General features: G+C 37.9%; 1 protein-coding gene and 1 long non-coding RNA gene across 4 annotated transcripts in view; both read left to right on the top strand.

The window, feature by feature from the left end:
- Window positions 1-21,383, top strand: part of nkain4 (sodium/potassium transporting ATPase interacting 4) — a 140,565-nt gene that overhangs the window by 3,963 nt on the left and 115,219 nt on the right.
- Window positions 1,817-9,063, top strand: LOC141380589 (uncharacterized). The gene is made up of 2 exons (XR_012398870.1): window positions 1,817-5,021; window positions 5,102-9,063. It is a non-coding gene; the product is annotated as an uncharacterized lncRNA (long non-coding RNA).

Genomic DNA, 21,383 nt, shown 5'->3' with positions numbered 1-21,383 from the left:
GTTTAGTATGTGAAAGTGCCTAGCAGGGCTCCGTGCAGACCCCCTTCTTTGCCCCTCAACACTAAATTGATCTGTTTACACTTTAGAAAGAGTTGGCAGAAGCTTTCAGTGGTTAGTCATTAGTTAGATCTACCCATGTTCCTGTCAAAGAGAGAGATGTTCGTCTCTCCAAGAAGCTATTATACTCTAATTGTCGCTTAATCTTTATTGCAGCTTGATTCGCTTCATCGGATACTCCATCCTTGCTTAAGTGTTCGTAGAAGTTGTTTGTCAGTGAAATGTTATATTGACTTGAATCTCTGCCATCATGGTTCTGCAGTGAGTGGCTCATCCTCATTTCCATACAGAGAGTCTTGCAGCTGCTTTTTGCATTGTTTTAGTCAGCCTCCCCCATTCACAATCCCAGCCTCAACATCTAAACTGATCCATGACAACGCAAACAGGCATTGTACGCCTACAAACGTTAAACGGCTGCAGGAGATTGATTACTCTTCATTCAAATCTGAAGCTGTGAAGTAGCCGTTTATTTTCTTTCTGTGGTACCTGTGGCGCTCATTGTGTAATGCTGCCAGTTCTTCCCATAAGCGTCACTGACAGAGGCAATAAAAAGCTGCTGACACTTGCCCCCTAAAGACAGGCGTGTAATACACCTCGGCCCACATGCATGTTTGCACGTCACACACACTCAGCTACTGTCAGACCTTCTGGCCTTCCTGAGCTTGACAGGGTCCGTCTTCCTTTCATTTTAGCCACCTCAGGGGGGAAACATTCCTGGGCTTTGATGTAGTTCTGCTCTCTGTCTTGCTATGAGATCTTATTATCTTGATGTCACAGACTTTGCTAAAGGAGTCTGCCGGTTACTCCTGTTCCCACATGTGTTGTTCTCAGTGGAAAGATGTTAGAAAACTCAAAGTTACAGATGTTTTTTTAAAACTAAAAGTCTTTTATTAATAATATTTACTGATAGCCTGGTGGAGTATAATCTGTTGGACTTGGGTGAAGTCATATTTTGGAAGAAAAGATCTGCTAGTGCAGTAGTTTCTATGCTTTTAGCAGACACTTGTATCCACATCTACTTGAATTGCATTGAGGGTACAGTTAATCAGTTGGTCTTTATCTGAGAATCTAACCCACAACCTTGACTAGGGCTGGGGGATTTATCGATGGTGATATTCATGCGCATTTTGGCAGTAAAGCTGGCTCTGTAATCAGTAGGAAATTTACAACACTTCAGATCGAGCAGTGTTTACTAAAGGTGTAATCGGGCCATAAAAGTTAAGCCTGACAGAATTCGGCCCAAGCCCGACAAATTCGTTTTGATTGACAGCTTTTTAAAAGCTAGAACCTGCCAGCCAGACATTTTTCAAATGTGCACATGCACATAGCTCCTTTGCCTTTTTTCAAGAATGAGTTGTTTATACGTGTTTTAACATTATAACAAACGTATATTCCACTTAGAAGTTGGAACAAAGAAATGAAGAAAGTCCTCTGTAACATCGTAACATCTCAGCACTATAAATAGGCCTAGGTACATTCACATAGCCTTTTAATTGGCTAACACACCAATAAAAATAAGTCTTATTTAACAAATAATTAAATAATTTAAATAGATTCTAAATTATGACAGATACTTTACAATAACAAAATTAAGATAAAGGCTCTGCGGGATTTGTTTCGCCACATTTCTTTACAATCCGGCCTTAGAGCGACAGAGAAGTTGAATTGCAAAAGAATGCCAGCATATACTCAACTTTATGCATTTATGATTTGATATTTTGCTTTAATATACAAAAATCCTTTACTCGCCAAGAGTAAAGGCTTTGTAAATGTGTTTTTGTGGAGGAACACTTTTTAAATCCGCTGTAAATGGCTTTAGCGTGGTCTTGCGCTCATTGATGCTGCACCCATTAGCACTAAACCCCCTTTCACTGTTACTGCTACTGGTCGGGATGCATACTGTTCTGGCTAATTTAGCATGCATAGGGTAAGATGGTTTGTTCTTCTTCCACCAGCCAAGAACCTCCATTTGATTTTTCCTGATAGCTGTTATAATGTAGCGAGTGACCTTGTCATTTTCCCTGTCGGCTTGCTGTACATTTTCCCACTCCGCAAAGTTCGCTCTTATTGACTTTTTCATCATAATTTGTTTTTACCTTTGCAGAGATGGGTTTTCATGTTGTAACAAACAATTTGATTGCTTTCTCATGCTAATCAAAATGCATCGTTTATTTACCCTGCAAGCCGGAGCCCGGCCCGACACCTTCTAAATCGATAGAAAATAGGGCCGAACCTGTCGGGTCCCTTCAGGGTCCTTCGGATTCGGGCAAAGATCTTCAGCTCCAGTGTTTACTATGCAGAGCCATAGTTCACTGACAAGCTATGCAAAATATTGCAGAAATTGAAGATAATCATTCTGTGATTTTTAATGCTACTCATTGCACTACAGCTTTGCGTTGGGGTCCACCCGAAAACATATGAAAATACTACATTTAAAATAACAAGTTTTTACTCCTCGTAACTTCAGTCAACTGTTTGAAATTAATCATGATCTGAGATGGTTCCATAGTCTTGTGTTTGTTTTTACATTGAGTCAATAAAAGCAGTTAAATCCTCCGCTCTGTTTGATTTTCAGTGTTGTTTTTTTTGCGTTATATTTGCGGTGATAAGTGGCACGGTGGCTTGGTGTTTAGCACCTCACAGCAAGAAGGTTACTAATTCGAGTCCAGGCTGGACCAATTGGCATTTCTGTGTGGTTTACCCCACAGTCCAAAGCCATGTGCTATAAGTGAATTAGGTGTATAAATGCTTGTGTGGGAGTTTCTGGCTGTTTCCCAGTACTGGGTTGCGGCTGTAAGGGCATTGGCTGAGTAAAACACATGCCGGAATAGTTGAGGGTTCATTCCACTCTGGCAACCCCTGATAAATAAAAAAACTAAGCCGGAGGAGAATGAATGGTTGCGGTGTGCAGATCGTTTCTGAATGAGAGCGCCCTCTGGCTTTTGGAGGAGATTTACTTCTGATTGCAACGCTGTGTTTGAGATGATGAGAATTGCAGCTTTTGTTGAATCTGAATCTCAAATTAATTTCCTTAAATCATGCAGGTTACAATTTGAACAATAAGTAAGCAGTATGCATTTTCCATAGCACTGTGCATTCTTCCAAATATCTGTGCATTCCCAACCAGAAAGTCATATTATATTTGAGAGTCTAATGAGAAAACTTTCCTGCAAAATCTTGAAATATAATAAACAACTATACAAGAAATCTCAGCAATCACATACCAATGCTTTATTGTGTCAGGGTGGCAAAGTTTTCAAGTCAAGGCTCCATACCCCCTTGTTCTGAGATGATTCCATATTGATTTGAAGTTGTTTGTGAGAAGTGTACACCTGTTTGTGTGCAAGATAGGGGAAGGAGAGAAACAAGCACAGGAGCATGGGAAGCATGGGTAGACAAAAACACACACAGACAGTTTTTAAATGTACCCTTTGTAGATCCTGAGGAACATCTGTTTTGGTTCCTCCGCCATATCTCTGTTCTAGCAGTAATAGATGGGGAGTTTGTTTAAAGGTGCATGAAACTGTCAGCAACTGGTTTAAACACTCCCTGGTGGTGAGTTAATCTGCCTTTTCCCTACAAGCATTCTCCACAAAGATGCTATGTTTGGAAGGAAATGGACTGTTATCAAGGTGATTGTAATTTTGAGATGTTCTCCTCCATGAACCATCTCTTATTACCACTTCTCTCGCATGACTGGTCTCTACAGGGATTCATGGTTAACCTGGGAGGAATTTAATCTGTATCCAGGCAAAGCCTAATAATGAGGTTTTACTGATTAAAAATTCCTTCTTTTGTTAACAAGCAGCTAGAATTTTTTTTATCCTGAAGGAATAATTCACCAAAGAATGAAGCTCTCTTTACAAACTAGAATGCCAGACTAACTTCAGAAGAACACAAAAGACGAAATTTTGAAGAGTAGCCAAGAAGGTGTTATTAATCATGTGGACTATTATTATGATAGTGATTATAATATTCTTTTTGTGAACCTTGTAGTTTCTACTACTTCACAGATCCAAATGGGATTTTAAACCAGTGTCTCTAGGAATGTGAGATGGGTACATTCACAAGGAACTCTGCCTCTAGCATCTATCAGCTGATCTCCGTTACACTCAGCCCCCAGAATGTCACATCCATCCAGGTCATAGCAAATGTAACACCTCCAGTTCCAGACTATTTTTTTAGCACTGCTCAAAGCAGGGTTCAAAGCTGCATTTGTTGTGTAGTAGGTGTGCATGTTAACAAGAATGCTAAAGTCCAGTTCACAGCCTACTTGAAGTTTAGGAAGGGAAGGTTCACAGTTTCCCCCAAACCTCATTTTCTTGTTTAATGACACCAGAATAGCAATTCAAGGGCTGTTGCAAAGCTTTTAAAGGCAGTAGCCTTAAAGGGTCACGAAACACCAAAACATATTTTTTGAGCTGTTGACAGTCGTATATGTGTCCCACACTGCTAAAAACACTATTAGGACACCTATATTTCACTAAAAAAGTGTAAATTGGTTGTTTTTGCGTTATTTCAAGCAAATTCGTACTTCCGGTTTGAAACGAATTTTTGAAGCTGCGTCACGGTCATGAGATAATAGCGTGTATTCCAGCGTGCAGACTGGGCGTCTCTGCCAGAGTGAGTCTTATTACGTCTTACAGTGTGTTGCATTAATGCATGAGTAAGGCTTGGTTCAAACCAATCAGCGCGCTCTATTGTGCAACTTCATTAATATTCATTGCTGTCAGAGTGTAGACGGCAGAGACGCCACGTTGTATTGGTAAAACAAGCGTGAAGTGTTGCTTTTATAGTTTGCTGCCGTTAAGTTTTGTTTTCATTTTCTCTCTGTGAGAGCGCAGACTCACGCGTGGATTAACAGTGTACGTGACGCGCGACAACAATAACTTACGTGTCTAAGGAGGAACATTGTTTACCTGAGAGCTGTTCTCATCTGCAAACGCTGGGATCCGGATTCGCTTGTAGTCTCCTCTAAATAAAGACGCGGCTCTACTTGCTGGTGATTGTCCTGTCTCTACAGATTTGGTAAGTGAGCGACCAGTGCTCTTTGTTTATTCAGTTCGTATTTTATTCGTATCAAACAAACTATTACACCAGTGTAAACAAGTTAGCACTAACAGTTACAACCAAGCTATAACCTCTTGTTGGATTTTGTGACCGGAATAACACACGCGGCTTTCTGACGCTACCTGCCGTGTGCATCTAAGTTTCCGGGAAATGCTGAGTTTTTTTTTCTCTCATTCGCCGTGCGGTATCAAACATTGCATGAAAAATACACGCTTAGAGCAGATCCTCGAATCAAATATCTCGTTTGTCGGGAGGGACATGAATGAATTCCCTGAATGAAAGAGCCAAACTGCAGTTAAAGTCCACCATTTAATAATTTGGCAAATAATTCGACAACAGATGTCCATGTAAACACAGTCACATTGTCCGCTGTGTTTGTGTGTTTTGACTCTGAAATTCAGCGTGCCCAAATAGACACTCCCACACCAAGCCTCTTTTCTTCCTCCGACACTCCCCCTTAAACAGAGCTGGACACGCCCACTTTTCTGACTTTTTCCAAAGTAGAGGTGTGAAAACACCCTGCTGAAACGAGGGGGTTTCATGGCCCCATCAGTTGTTAGTGCACAATTGTTAAGCAAGGGATGTCAGGTAAACTGCTCACTTTTTACTATCCTCCATTCCCCGCCAATCCCACTGCAATGGGCTATATGCACATGGACTTTTAATTTTCAGCCAGGCAGCCCAAGAGCTTCCGGTGAACTGTATTTCCATTACAAAATTGTCATGTCTAAGAGATCTGATTTCTTTAAAAATCTGTGATCTTCACTGCCTGTTAGATATACAATATGAAGTGGGTCTCAGATTGGACTAGAAGCACTGCATTAAATTACATTTCCCCCGCCATGTCTTCAAAATATGACAGTTTATTTTACCCCAGTATTTTACTAGCTACTGACTAGTGCTATTGTTCACATGGTCTTTCATCTCGTTTTATGCTTGAACAAATCAACAATTGCTTAAGTCTATTTAACGGAATGTATTGTAAATACATTACAACATCGATGCTGTAAAAACAACCTTGTAAAATTGAAGATTATCACATTAAGCTTTTACTGGAGGTTTATCTATGGCTTTAAAACTCTAGCTGTGCAAAGAGCCTATTGTTTACCTATACATGTCATGACAGCAGCTTAACCATCATAGGTTGTATGTACTTACTCTGGTGAGTATAATTCAGCCTCAATTTCCAGCATGATATGCAGGCCACAGATTTTACCCTAGTCACTAGTATGGTTCTTGTGGCCTGGGAAGGGAGGTTTCCAGCCTAACCCCCAAACCTCATTCCCATCATGACACCAGCATAACTATCAAAGCTCCTTTAAGGGAAGTCATTTCACTCTGTGGCCATCTTTCTTTCTTATCTTTTTGAATTGGGTAACATCAAATTCTTTAAATCTGTTTAACCAGGCTTATGATTCAATTTTAGGTTTAGAATCAACTCTCTCATAAAATTTTCTGAAGATTTAAATCAAGACAAATCTGCATTGTTTGACTGCCAATGTGCACCCTAAGTAATGTAATTCACAAAACCAATATGCTTAGTTTCTTGAGGACACAATCAGATGTCATACTGCTGTCCAAACTATGTTATTCCTTTAAGAATCAATAACTTACTTTAAAGATAATATCATTCTCTGAATAATGCAGCATTCATTCACACTGGTCTTCTGAGGTCATTTCCAAATTATTCTACATGACAAATCCTTTACAAAATGCATTACAGTGGTTACCATCATGGGATTTGTTTTGACATGGCAGAGACTGTAATACATTTAAAAGAACAAGGTCCAAAGGGAAAGATCCTGTGCTAATTTTACACAGATTACAAAACTGTAATTGGTTTGTTTGAAACAAGGTGGTCGCACTAGGTCCTGGATGGCTGGTGTCCTGCAGATTTTAGTTACAACCCCTATCAGACACACCTGAACTAGCTAATCATGCTCTCGCTAGGCTTTCTAGAAACATCCTTGCCGGTGTGTTGAGGCAAGTTGGAGCTAAAATTTTTAAAGCTTGGCAAGTATTCCCTGAGATTTTAGTGCATTTGCTGACCCAAGAGGATCGAGCCCCTCCCAAAGAGAATCATCAGTCTATATCAATCAATGATTGGCTCATTAACTAGAAGGCAGGGCTTCATTCGCATAAAGCATCCATATTGACCATTCAATTTTTTTTCCCATTCAAAACTATACTAGTGATACGTCTTGTGTATTCTGCAGTATTTGGAACTATATATGTGCAGTTAAAGCTGGTAGCATCTAACATCAGATACTAATGTGTCTGAAGCAAGGGAAATGCGGTTCTTATGCTCTGTATTCACCAGGTGGTCACCATTTCACTCAATCCAGTAAACGTAATGTTTTGGCTGGGCAATAAAATCGATATTGGTATTTATTGACACCATTAGCTATGTTTCCATCCAAAAATGCGGATTAACTTTATGCACAAAACTAGATTATTGCATAAAAGGTGGGCGAATAAAGTAGCATTTCCATCCAACGAGTCAAAGCGAACAAAATCGTCACTTCCTCATTAACTGGCGCCAAATATCAACAGTAAAAAAACGGAATTTGCTGCAGTAAGAGAAGCTGCATGAATCTTTTCTTCATTTAATAAATGACGTGTGCCTCAGAAGGCAATCCTGATATGCAGTGAATGCGCGATGGCATTTAAAGGCGTGAAACGCAGAGCGCAGACGCTTTTGATTCTGGAGGTAATTAGTAATATAATTACACTAATACTAAAAAGGTTAACAGAATGGTTAGCATTTTAGACCAAAACAACATTTCAGATGTTTTACAGTATGCACAGCCTACTGATTTATCTCTTATAATGAAAACACATGACCTTTTTTAATGCGCATATTGGACTTTGTTTGGTAAGACTGTGTCTATATCCCAGTTTATGCCCATCTTTTCTTATTAAATGAAAAGTTTATCCTGCACAGTTATGCGCAAATGTTTTTTTTATGCACATTTTCAAAATGTATGCGCATCTTTTTTTTTGGCGTTTTCATAATTTTTTTTTTCGCATGTCCAAAATACACATAAAAATGGATGGAAACGTAGCTACTGTCAGTAATGATAAAAAATTTGGTATGAGGTTTCGGTATGAAGGTTATAGTTTTATTTGAATGTGTCTACTGAGCGTGCACCCTAGAAGGAATGCCAATAAGATTAGGGTGTAAGTTTGTCATTTCCAATGGAGGCGCACAATTTGCACAATGCGCACATGGTAGCCTTGATAAAAAAACATCTGAACTATTCTGAATTCCGCGAGCACACCTCAATTCATGGAAGTAGAACTAACCAATCTGCTTCACACTTTGAATATACACATTTCAGTGATAACAGCAGCCAAACACAGCACACCCAAACACTGCAGTGCTTTTTACTTTTTGTGTTGTTATTCTGAATTCAGGTCAGAATAACAACACGAGAAAATTAGTGCCATATAGTAGCAGTGAGGAGATTGTAAATAAAAAATGATGTGTTCAGGTCACCAGAGTGGCTTTTTGGTTTCTTTTCTTGTGCATCCCCATCCACTAGCTCCCCATCTGCTAGCGTCTTTAACATAGGGATAATGTAGTCATTCTTCTCATTTTAGTCATCCTCACAATTTGTAATGTTCAGGATGCATTTGAATAATGATTGTCGGTTCCTTTACTTGAAAGCTCAGATTTGATTCCCATAATTTGTTTTGTTGACAGAGTTTGAGGTTTACTGTATCATTATTATTGACACCTTACAGATGTTGATCAACATTGCACACACTTCGTAACATTTTATTTATCAAGTTTAAGAGTCTCTTTTACACTTATGTTTTTTTTATTATAAATAGATCAGATATTTTGTTAAAATATTTTTTGCTTTTGACTATTTAAACTGTTTGCCTTAGTAATGTTGGTAAATTAAAATATGTGGTTAAATAAAAAAAAAACTAATATTACTAAAGGTTTGTTAAAAAAAATCAATAATTATCTATACCAAATGATATGAAACATGATATTGTGATTTTTTTTTTTTAATTTTTTTTTTAGGCCCATCCCTTCAATATTTACATTTATTCTGGTTATGATACTAATTAACACTAACTTAACTCGTTCTGCAGGATTAAATCTGGTGTTTCCATCATTGTAGGTCAACACACAAACAAGGATGTTAAAGACCACAGCCTCCATCATCAGTCGCTAATGTGCCTCTTGAGGCCAGAAGATTGAGGTTTACCCACGCAGCTCCAACTAGCTGACCTCTGTTACACTTTTCCCCCTTTTAAACATTACTTCCATCTAGGGCACACTGCATGGTAAATTTCATTTTCGTGTGAACTAATCCTTTAAGTAAGTAAGTGGTGGAGATTAAGTGTAAAATACAAACATACTGCCTAATGCAATAAATTTCCTCTACAGTGTATCCCTTCTTAAGACACGAATCAAACTAGGACAGAAATGAAGTGACACTTTAAATGAGCCAGAAAAGGAGGACTAATCAGTCAGAGAAAGCAGGCTGTAATTGCTGCGTTGTACACGCTGTTGACTAAGGAAGTAAGACACACTTAATGGTGTGTGTGTGTTTGACAGCCACTGAATAAAGAAAGTGACTGATGGACTGTGGATAATGTATGGCTGTGGCTTTGACCTCTTTATGACAGAACAGAGAGACCGGTTTAGAGAGATACGGTAATGAGGTCAGGAGGAGGCTACTCTCTGACTTCTGACCCGTAAACGCACACAAGTCAGATCTGAGGACTGAATGTTAAGCATACCACATGTAATTTCTGTGGTTCTTGCACGTTTTTTCTTTTCTTTTCAAACATATAGCTAAGGAATGTTTAGCATTCAGACTCTATTGATGGCATTACTGACTTCATTTGACCAAAGATTGCTGATATTAAATTAATTTTTGATTAAAGAAAAGGCTCGCCTAGTAAAGCACTGCAATCAAGTGTTGTTGAACAAACTTAAAGCTTTGTAAAAACAAGGTGGTATTACATGTTTGCAAATGCACTTTCTTCACACTTTCAGTCCTTGAAAAAAATAATAGTTGCATAGAGATTTTAGACATTACAGAGATGCAGTCCAAAACAATCAGCTAGAATGTATGTTTTGTGCCTGCTTTAGAGAAAATAACTCTCCATTCCAGCTGGAAGCAGTAGTTTATATTCACTTTCAAAATGGGGAAGTGGAAGAGAATTACTCGCTTACCATTTTGGTATATACTTCTAGTGCACCACTAAGCTGAACTGCCAATCAGAGCGATCTTTCACACCGACCAGGCGTTGTTGCCGATTTACCACACTCAGTCATATGAAAAGCTACAGACAGAGGTCCAGATGAAGCCAATGGTGCGGAACCAAACCCAAACAGTTCAGCGGCTGTTGGTTTAGTGTGTCATGGCCTTCATGCATTTGGTAATTGCAGTGGTTTGCTCTGTTACTCTCAAGATTTAGTAGCACTGTTGAGGGTCTGTTCAAAGTATTTCAGTGTGGCGTTCTGTCCATTTAAGCCAATGGCATGCTAGTGCCTTTTTTTAAAAATGCAAGGGCTTTATTTTGCTAAAACAATACAATACAAAAACAGCCTGGATGAACTTTATCCTTCACATGGCTACATGCAACAAAATGTAAAAATTAGACATAAAATCGGGAGTCTTTGTGAAAAATGTGCGTATAGATGTCCTCTTAAATAAATTATAAAAGACTTTCAAATAAAATTTTATTCTAAATTCAAGAACATCTGATCCCACAACTAATAAACATGTACGCCAGGGGCATTACTATACTTACAATACTTACAATTATATGTTCTTTTAAGTGTGAATGAAAAGTTATTAGACATTACAAATCTATATCATACACTTACTGGCCACTTTATTAGGTACACCTTACTAGTACCGGGTTGGACACTCTTTTACCTTCATGCCGTAATCCTTCCTGGCATAGATTCAACAAGATACTTGAATTATTCCTCAGGGATTTTGGTATATATTGACGTGATAGCGTCACGCAGATTTGTCGACTGCACATCCATGATGCGAATTACCCGTTCCACCACATCCCAAAGGTGCTTTATCGGATTGAAATCCATTGACTGTTGAGGCCAATCAAGTACAGTGAACTCATTATTATTTTCAAGAAACCAGTCTGAGATGATTAGCAAATGGTGTGTTTTCCTGCTGGAGGTAGCCATCAGAAGATTGGTACACTGTGGTCATAAAAGGATGGACATGGTCAGCAACAATACACCGGTAGGTGGTACGACACAATGTTCAATTGGTACTAATGGGATCAAAGTGAACCTGAACCGTTGATACAAGGCAGGATGGATCCATGCTTTCATGTTGTTGATCCTAAATTCTGACCCTAACATCCGAATGTCGCAGCAGAAATCAAAACTCCTCAGACCAGGCAATGTTTTTCCAGTCCCTTATTGTCCAGTTTTGTTTAGCCTATGCCAATCGTAGCCTCAGTTCCCTGTTCTTAGCTGACTGGAGTGGCCCTCTGTGTGGTCTTCTGCTGCTGTAGCCCATCCACCTCAAGTTTGGACGTGTTGTGCATTCAGAGTAGCTCTTCTGTATATATCAGTTGTATCGAGTGGTTATTTGAGCTACTTTTGCCTTTCTATCAGCGTGAAAATCCCAGTAGATAAGGCAGTTTCTAAAATACTCAGACCAGCCCGTCTGGCAGCCACCATACCACGTTCAAAGTCACTTAAATCACCTTCCTTCCCCATTCTGATGATCAGTTTGAACTGCAGCAGATCGTCTTGACCATTTGTATATGTCTAAATGCATTGAGTTGCTGCCAAGTGATTGGCTGATTAGAAATTTGCATATCTAATTGTACTTGTATAAAGAATTATTATTGTGTCTCACCTTGTGTTTGCAGGCATGGCAACTGTGACGGCGTCTTTAGAGAGCATTCAGATATGTTTTCTGAGAGTGATGAAAGGTTGTTCAGTCCCCAATCACACAGAGTGTGTGTTTTGTTTTTTGGGTTTTTTTTTTTTGCAGTGAGAGGTTCCTTTTTAAAATGGTTTTCTATAGGCATCAAGTGTTTTGCACTCTATTCATGTGTCCTGCATGCGTCTCCCTTTCATCTGATGTAACTGACATTTTGACAGTGTGCAAAAAGTCTACCCTGCAGAAAAAGCACCTGAGCTTTAAGATCGTTAACACAGTGGTTATGCAGCATCATAAAACGCACATCCCTCTGCTCTTTTGAAAAGAGTTTTTTCTAAAATCCTCAAAAATGCAGTGTGTATTTCCTCACAACTTTAGAACTGAAAGCATCTTCCACATTCAACATCAAAACCTTCATCATGTTAAAGAGCCCCTATTATGGGATTTCGAGAATGACCTTTAATGTAGTGTGTAACACAGCTATAAGTGAAGTGAAATATCCAGCTAAGGCTTAAATCTGAAAGTGCACTGTTTCAAACTTATTCATCTATAAAAGAGTCTACTCGGAGTGGTTCAAATGAATCGCCGGAGTAACGAATCTTTAGTTGTGTCAGTGTGACGTCGATACAGAACTCAAGCCCTGCCCATTTGTTGCACACAAAACCGGGACAATTGAACCCTCAGGCCACAAACACTGTAGAAAGAAAAAGAAGACAAAGACTGTAGAAGATCCCGGGAGAATCATGTCGTGAAGACACTATGCTCTGAAGTGTGAGGGAAAGTTAGTGTTATTTCTCTTCCCAGAGATGAGGCTGTGAAGAGGCTGTCAGTGGTTAAAGTTTAATTTTGCTAAAATACCTCAGCATTATAGCCTCAGCCTTGTGCTGTGTTCCTGTTATTTTTCTGACAAGTGATTCAGCAATACAACAAGGAATTCATTCGTCATTTGTTAAAGAACCGATCAGAAAAGACTATTGGTGTATGGGACTTTGTCAGAGCTTGACAGGAACTTTACAGTACACAGTTCATGGATCAGTTTCTTCCTCCATTTCACAAGTGTATGAATGTGCAATTAAAATGGATGCCTTCTTGTTTTCTCTAGCTTGCAAAATGTGTATTTAATTGTGTTTTGTTACTTGTAACTGCCCCACTTGGCCTGTACTGAATCTAGTTATCTTTTCATATTCAAATGAATCGCTGAACAAATCATCTATATTTTTATTTTGTTTCGTTGCCATAATTGTCTCTTCTTAATTCCTAATTTGATGTCTCATGATTTTCGCTTGTCAAGTGCTATAAAGAGCTGGTTTGGGTGTGTATTATGTAAATTCATATACAGATGAAAGAGTTTAAGAGCTAACATGTTTTTGAGTGTTCTGAGGCGTACTACATTACTAATTCTTTAATTTAAGGCAAAGCTGACAGATATGAAAATGACAGTAGAGTGAATGGAGCAAACATTAAGCTATGTAAATTTCAGTTACAAGCTGACTCTAAAACTTTAAAAAAAGTGGCAGAGACACACAAGCAAATAATATAGATAAATAATATACATGTGAACGTTTGCACTGATGGTGAAGATGATTAGAAGTTCCTGAATGAGCCTTTGTTATTCAGAGGTTGTTATCTAAAAAAAAACATATCTTGGAATGTTGTGAATAATCAAATATTCCAGACAGCCGAAGTAATAAATCCCTTTAAGGTGTAGTGAGTTTTGTTAATGTACACATACGCATGTTAAAAGTTCCTTCACTATGCATTTCCTCTTGCTTTATCTATAAAAATAAGAAAAGTTGACATGTCATATGTTTTTACTCTTAAACCTCACTGAGAAGCAAATTATCTAAACAAACTGCACTCCCTTTGGAAACTAAAAGCCACAGAAACATGTACCAGCTGACTCCAGAAAGTCAAAGACCCTCACGGGAGGGTAAAAAAACAGTGAGGACAGGGTAATTTGTGGTTTAATTTGCTCGAGAGGTGTCATTAAGGGGCTTCAGGGGTTCACTGGTTATGTTGATGGAACCTTTTGCCCTCCTGTAAAGGTTAATTTGCCCCTGTTGGCTATTTCATGACAGCTAGGGGAGATAGAAACGCCCGGTGGTTTTACGAGACCCGGCGGCAGCCTCTATCTCCCAGACAAATGAGCACAGAGATGTGCGCCTCTGTTTATCAGCCGATTTGCATATGATTCATCCATTCAGCCCTACACCCAATGTGCATCCCCCAGCCAGACAAGTGGATGAATATTTATAAAACAAAAGACACCACCTCCTCTTTTCTCTATCTTACTCACTCTGAATTACAAAGTTTTTAGTAATGCATTCAGGCTATTATTAAGTGTAATTAGTGGAATAAATCAGAATGAGGCTCAGCACACTTTCCTATTGCTTTGGTGTAACCCAGCCTGCTGAATGTTAGAGAATACACCCTATGTAGGCATTTGGGTGATATTCATGTAAATTAAATAATGCACTAAAACATCTTAAACTGCAATTAAATTTTATATAAACTACATAAAGATAGACCATAATAAAATAAATAAATAGAAAACAACAACAAAAAGTGCTGAATTTATAACAAACTAAAACCAATATCACAGATGAAAATATAATATGTAAACTGAAATACCAGTTTTTATCACCACACAAGAACTAATGTCCAAGAGCTTGATTCAAATGGATATATTTTTCATAATATTTTCCTTGTTGAACTATCCCCTAAACGGATAGTTCAACAACATATAGAAAAGCTAGAAAATAATCAGTTTTATGCCCCTTGTATGACTTACAATTTGGGGTTTTATATCCCACAGTTCTGTGGAAAAACATCAGAATTTAAGGTTTACACCTACATACATTAAATTTGGCTGTTTTTTCTTCTTCAAAATCAGCTTTTTTTTCACAATTGACAGTATTTGTCTTGCAATTCTGTCTTAAAGTTGCAGTAGGTGATCTGCAAGAATAATATATTTGAAACACAGTCGCTTCTCTGCCGTCATACAGCTCTGGATAACTTGAAACAGAGATTAGACCTTCAGAGCGGCATTAATGCTTCCTGGAGTAAAGTGAACCGGGTATAAACTCCAGCAAGATAGAGTGATTTATATACAGAGTCATACTTTATCTATTAATAAAGTATAATTATGGAAACTGTGTTCATCTTAACTGAAAGCTACGTCGTATTTGCTGGCCTCACGCATCGCACACCTGTCAGTCAGTCAGTCAGTCAGCACGTAACCTCCAAAAAAAAGTTTGTGCTGTTATAATCCACTTACCTTTTAATATGCTTTGGTGCGATTTATAATCCGCTATTAAAAACAACAACAACAATGACTGAATGTTTTGAATGGGTAATGTAGCCATGGAGGAATGCATTTCCTCCCCCCTCCCCCCACATGGAAGAATGAATGTAGCGGAAACCATGCTCTTTAAAAGTTCTCTGTAGTTGTTTTGACAACACAAACTGCTTTTCTGGGATGAGCCGCGTGCAAAAGATGCCCCTCTTAACGCAAATGCGCATTCAATCGGCCCCATATGCAGTCAAACTAAAAATATATAAAATAATATTTTTAATCGTTTAACTGATAGCATTAATCGGTTACAAAAGCACCCTTTCAGTTAACGGTTAATCGATTATTTTGAGCATCCCTAGTCCAAAGCCATGCCTCGTGAAACATGAAGATAGCAGTAGACAAATCACTAGATCATGTCATTCACCAGTAGGGTTGGGTATCGTTTGGGGTTATTTTAATACCGGTGCTAAATCGGTACTTTTAAAACGGTACAGGTGCTAAAACGGTGCCTGAATTGATACTTTTGAGCCACAAAATTATGGTGGATGACTCTTGAAAAATCTTTTATTTGACAATCTTTTTAAAAATAATTTTATTAAATCAATATAATTTAAGTTTAAATTAAACATCAATTAATATTTTATGTATTTGAATTACATTAATGTATTTCTTTTGATCATTTGTTGGTTACCATGAATGTAAGATTTGCATTATGAAGTTACATTAGCTTAATACTAACCTGTGGAAAGGCTGTCATCAAAATACTGAACACCTTTTTTCTAGGGTTGGGGCTTGTGACTATGTTTACATGGTTTACATGGATCAGTAATCTAATGATTTGCCTTAATCTGAATAAGACAATAATATATTTAAGGTGATCACATGAGTTGCATTTTAAATGTTCCTTTTATGATCCCGTCTTACATGTTATAGTACATAGATCGATTAATGCATTGCATCACCACGTTATCCGTGTTTCCTCCAGAGCTTCATGTACTTTCAGGTGTTCAATTTAAAATTTTTCGACTTTAACTGCAGTTTCAGTTTCATTCAGGAACATTTCATTCATGCCCCCATGACAAACTGAGGTATTTTATGCAAGCATTAAGTAAGGATTGGTGGAAGAGTGCTCTTTTAATGGAATTTGATACCACATGTTGAATGAAAAGAAAAAACCTCTGCATTTTGCGATGCAGGTGTCTATGGTCCTTTAAGGTAATTAAGAGTATTGTCTTAATCGTATTAAAATTGGAGCATTGGCGTTCAAGTACTTACTCATTGAAAGTGCCAGATAATGTTGCGAGCTTTCAGAGATGGTGCATTGATTCCATTCGCCCTCAAATGTGTCATTAGGTTTGATGTGTTTCCTCCTTTTACATACAACTTTTGTAAAGCATCTGCTAACGTTGCTGTGTCAGAATTCTTGCTTGTAAAATACGCTTTAGAATGCTTAGTTTAAGCAAATTTGATGAACGTGATCATGCGTGTTGATCTGATGAGAGTTTACCAAATGCGCTGTACTGCGTGCATTGCGTGTGTCCATTCCCTAAGCAACAAGAACAAATGCCTGTCTGACAACAAAATCACCTGCCTGTATTCCTCAAAGTTGTTTAAAACTAAATGTTTAAAGATGGTGTGACAAAGCATACCTATGTGTGCCTTTGATGCACCCCTTGATGCTTTTTAAGTCCTTGTTGCAGCACCAGTGGCACCGAAATTAGGCACCGAAATTCGTATGCTGATTCGGTCCGGTACACACCGGTTACAAAGTTACCGGTGCTATAACGGCACCAGATTTCGGTACCCAACCCTTTTCACCAGTTAGAACATTTTATTGTACTCTTTAATTACCAACAAAAAAACTGTATTACATCTAGCGCATTTTCAGTTGTGTACCAAGCAAAACTTGTCATATGTGCAATATTTCATGCATGCAAGGGTTGCTGGTCTCACTCTCACGCGTTTTGTCCTAAAGCGACTACTGTATGCTTAGTGCTTGGCTGGTGGTGTGCAGGATTTACATGTATTATTCAGCCATACTTGCATACTTTTTCAGAGCGAATATTCAGAGTAGCATGGTAAACAATATAGAGAGCGCATCAAAGGTTGTCATTGTTCAAAAATGAACCAATGTGAATATAAAACCATCTCCACCTCAGTAAAGTAGACTAGGCTAGGTTGAATAGCACTGTTTACTTATGTGTTGTTAAACTAAATAAAAATTGGCATTATCGATACTGTAAAATGTACTCTATGAAATTAAAAATAGTCTTCCAGCGAATAGTCAATAGTTCGCTGGAAGATTTCAGTGGATGAACAACACTTCCGTACATATAACTCATTTGTAACAACAAAATCTACATAAGCTTTAATTGACTGAAATAGTTTGAAACAGAACATTACCTGTCTATTTCAGCCTACGTCAGCCATTGTGTCATACTTCCTCCAGTGTGCAAAACTAACTCCCAATATCGGTTCAGGATTTTTAAAAGGTTTTGATTCCGCAAAACGATATGCGAGTGCACGCACAAACAATGGATTTGCCTGAACAGATGTTTATATCTGCAATTGTTGACAGAGAGTTTGGGCTACTTATAAGAATTATGGGAATTGACGGCCCGACTCGAAAGAGAGCGTTGCTTTTTTGCAAGATTTAGAGGCAATTACTTGCATTAAGGACAGCTGATTGAGTATTAGCTTGTTGCTGGGCTTACTGCTTGCCACTAATTGACAATAAAATATTTGCATAAATTGTAAATGTTAATAGTGAGTTTTAATGAGTACTCTTTTAAATTCAATATATAAATATAAGGATACCCATCTTCATTGTATTTAGCATTTTCTGGGGGAAGATAACACTTGATAGGATAAAATACAACTAAATAAATAAAATGCTTATCTTGAATCCACTGTCTCTTTGGGAAGAAAACATCTGTGTCTGTCTAAATAAATGTAAATGGAGAGTAAATGGAAATGGAAGAGCTAGATGTTTTGCTCATATTCCAAAATTTGTCAAATGTTGCAAAAATGGATGCGAATTTCAGTATCTGTGCTTACTCTAGCACACAGCCAACACTGTCTCAATGCATATGAATAAATGCTTTATCAACACCCTGCCAGCAAGCAAGCAACCTACTAATCTCCTCGACCTCTGACCTTCATCTACATTTACTGATCTCCCATTGTGAGCATCAGTGTTGATTACAGATATACAGAAATGTTTGGTGTGCAGCACCTTATCCTGGAGAAGAAACGCTTTGTTTATTACTTTCAACCCTGATGTCCCATCAGACTGTGGCAAAGTAATGGTGTCAGGCCTTTGAATGTGAAGATTGGCGAGTTGACAAACAAGAAGAGTTTTTCAGAGAACATTGACATTGATTGTAACTCAAGCGGAACAAGAGCAAGCTAAATGGAGGTACAAGTTATACCTCATTCACACTTAAATGACAAGTGCAGTTTATTGGAAATAGACTTATTTTACAACTACCCAAGTGTTAAACAGTTTGGATTGAACATTTTTGAATTCATTTAGCTAGTCTCTGGGTCTGAAGGAAGCACTTTTAGCTTAGCTTAGCATAAATCATTGAATCGGATCAAACCATTAGCATCTTGGTCAGAAATGTAAAACAAAAAGTTTAGATAAGCTTCAAATAGGAAAATAATCTAAACTCTTATTTGAAGTTTTTGGTTTAATCCAATACAATGATCCATGCTCCATGCTAAACTAAGCTAAAAGTGCTCCAGCTAAATCCAGAGACTGCTGACTGGATTTAAAAATGTTAGAGCTCAACACTTTAACTGTTAGTTACTTTAAATATGAGCTTATTTCCAACCAAAAAAAAGGAGTGCTCCTGTTAAAAGTCATTCAAATTGCTGATATCAGCAGCTGCACACTTGTCTTTGGTAAAAGGATCAAAATAGTTTTGCCTGGATTGTCAATAATTCATTGGGGCTAAGCTAACAGTGATAGCTTGAGTGGTGCATCTTGTCTTTTTGAATCATTACCCTGTCATGACAATGATTTGGACCACCTGTTTGCTGAGTCCACAACAAGATGCTCCTGGATGGGGTCGATTGATTCCTTGAGTATGACTATTGACCGCACTCTTAAAAAACTGAAGCCTCTAATATTGAGCGCAACAGCAGGTTAGTGATTCAGCCAGATGCTGATCAATATCTCTGAGGGGAAAGGTGACTGATCATATGATACTCTAAAGAAGTAGGCATGAACAAAACGAGCTGACAGGGGAAATGCATCTACTTTAAAAACACAGTTTGATGCTGTAACTGGAATATCTGTAATTGCATATTAGAAAATCAAGTGGTTACCTTTGCATGAATACAAAACTCTTTCAAAACTATTAAATACGCTGTCATTTATTATCTTTCACTATGCCTAAAGTATACTTCAATCCTTGAAGCAGAAGAGCTCAAGAGTGTTACTCTTGTCAGCTAAAGGTGCTGATATACTTCACATGATTTTTTTTTCTTCCTTTGGAGGCAAAAAGTTTGAAAAGACTAAAGGCTGAATTATACTTCTGCTTCGAGTGATAACTGCAATCCATGGTGCATAATTTGAATGTAGCTATGAAAACTTATTCAGAAGCAGGAACTGGTAGATGTGCATCAAAAACCTACATATCCATCTGGAGTTCCTTTACGGCACTCAACACTTTTTAAACACTTGCACTAACGGGCTCACTCCCCTCCCGTAGCTCTCTGCCCCACCCACATTTATTGATGCTACCAAGCCAACCAATCACAGAGCTTGCGCCACGCATTGTCCCAATGTGTTGTTACATTTGCTGAGAAGTGTGTCAGCATTAGTCTAAGGCATGGCAAAGGTTATGCAACTGTGCAAAGGCAGCGGCGGACCATCCATGTGCACTCAACGCAGAAGTTTAAATCAGCCCTAAGTGATGGTTTATTGTTTTTGAACATTCCAGCAACCTTGTGCTTTAGGAGGCGGGTGTAGATTAATGTAAATGTATATTGTGGTGCTATTGCATACTCCCTAAACACAACATGTTTAGTTGATTGTGAAAACGTTTTTAATTAAAATCGTATCGAAATCTTTGCTGCAGTTCCGATACAAGTTTTATGTATGGAGAGAATTAAAAAGCTGCCTGAGGTAACCAAAATGTGTATATTCCATACAAAGTATGAAGCTAATCGGACATTTGTTGTTACGTGACATGTAGGGATGCTCATTTCGGTTAATTTTGCTAACCGACAACCGCCGCTCATTAATCAGTTATTAATGGTTAACTGGTCAGATTACTAATAATTTTATATTAAACAAATTGACGAGTCTATTTTGTGTCTGACACATTAAATATTGCATTTTAAAATACTGATATATTTTTATATGCTATTTTTATATGCATATTTATATGCATATTAATAATAGAACAATACAACAGAGCATTTTCACGCACCTGCAGTGTTTAGCACAGAAGAACATAATAAACTAAATAAAATGAATAAAATAAATAGGACTGCCCTAAATTATTTTCCACTTAAATAATTAATTTATATTACAAAACGAAAACACTGACTGATTATTTTTAATAACCGGCATAGGCTGTTTTTTTCCCCAATCATATTTTATCTTCCGTCAAATAAAATAGCAGACTTCCTCAAATCACTCGCTCCATGGAAAATATGCATTTATTTAATGCCCCGCTGTTATTATTATAATCACAAAATCTTTTTACATTTTTAATAGAAATCATTATTTTAAAGATTATGTCTTGCTATGGTTTCCTTTCTCTCCCTCGCGGTTCAAGTGCTGCGTGATGAAAAGAACAACAACGCGCGCATATGTTGACTTTTTGTAAACAGTTTTGTTGTTTAAATATAATATTTTATTAATCTGCATACATGCTTTATAAGCTGTAAAATAAAAGGTAAAGCCTATTTGTTGCGTTTATGACGCAGATGGTTTAGCATCAACACGTCTGTTTCAAAAAGCAATATTCTTCTTCCATTTTGCTTATTTGGCAAATGTGTCTGTAGGCACGGGTTATACGTTATCGTCCCGCAAGTTAAGTATGTCTTGC

The sequence above is a fragment of the Danio rerio genome, chromosome 23 (genome assembly GCF_049306965.1).
Source record: "Danio rerio strain Tuebingen ecotype United States chromosome 23, GRCz12tu, whole genome shotgun sequence".
Classification (NCBI taxonomy): Eukaryota; Metazoa; Chordata; class Actinopteri; order Cypriniformes; family Danionidae; genus Danio; species Danio rerio.
The sequence above is the reverse complement of the archived record's forward strand: the minus strand, read 5'-3'. Positions and strand labels throughout refer to the sequence as shown.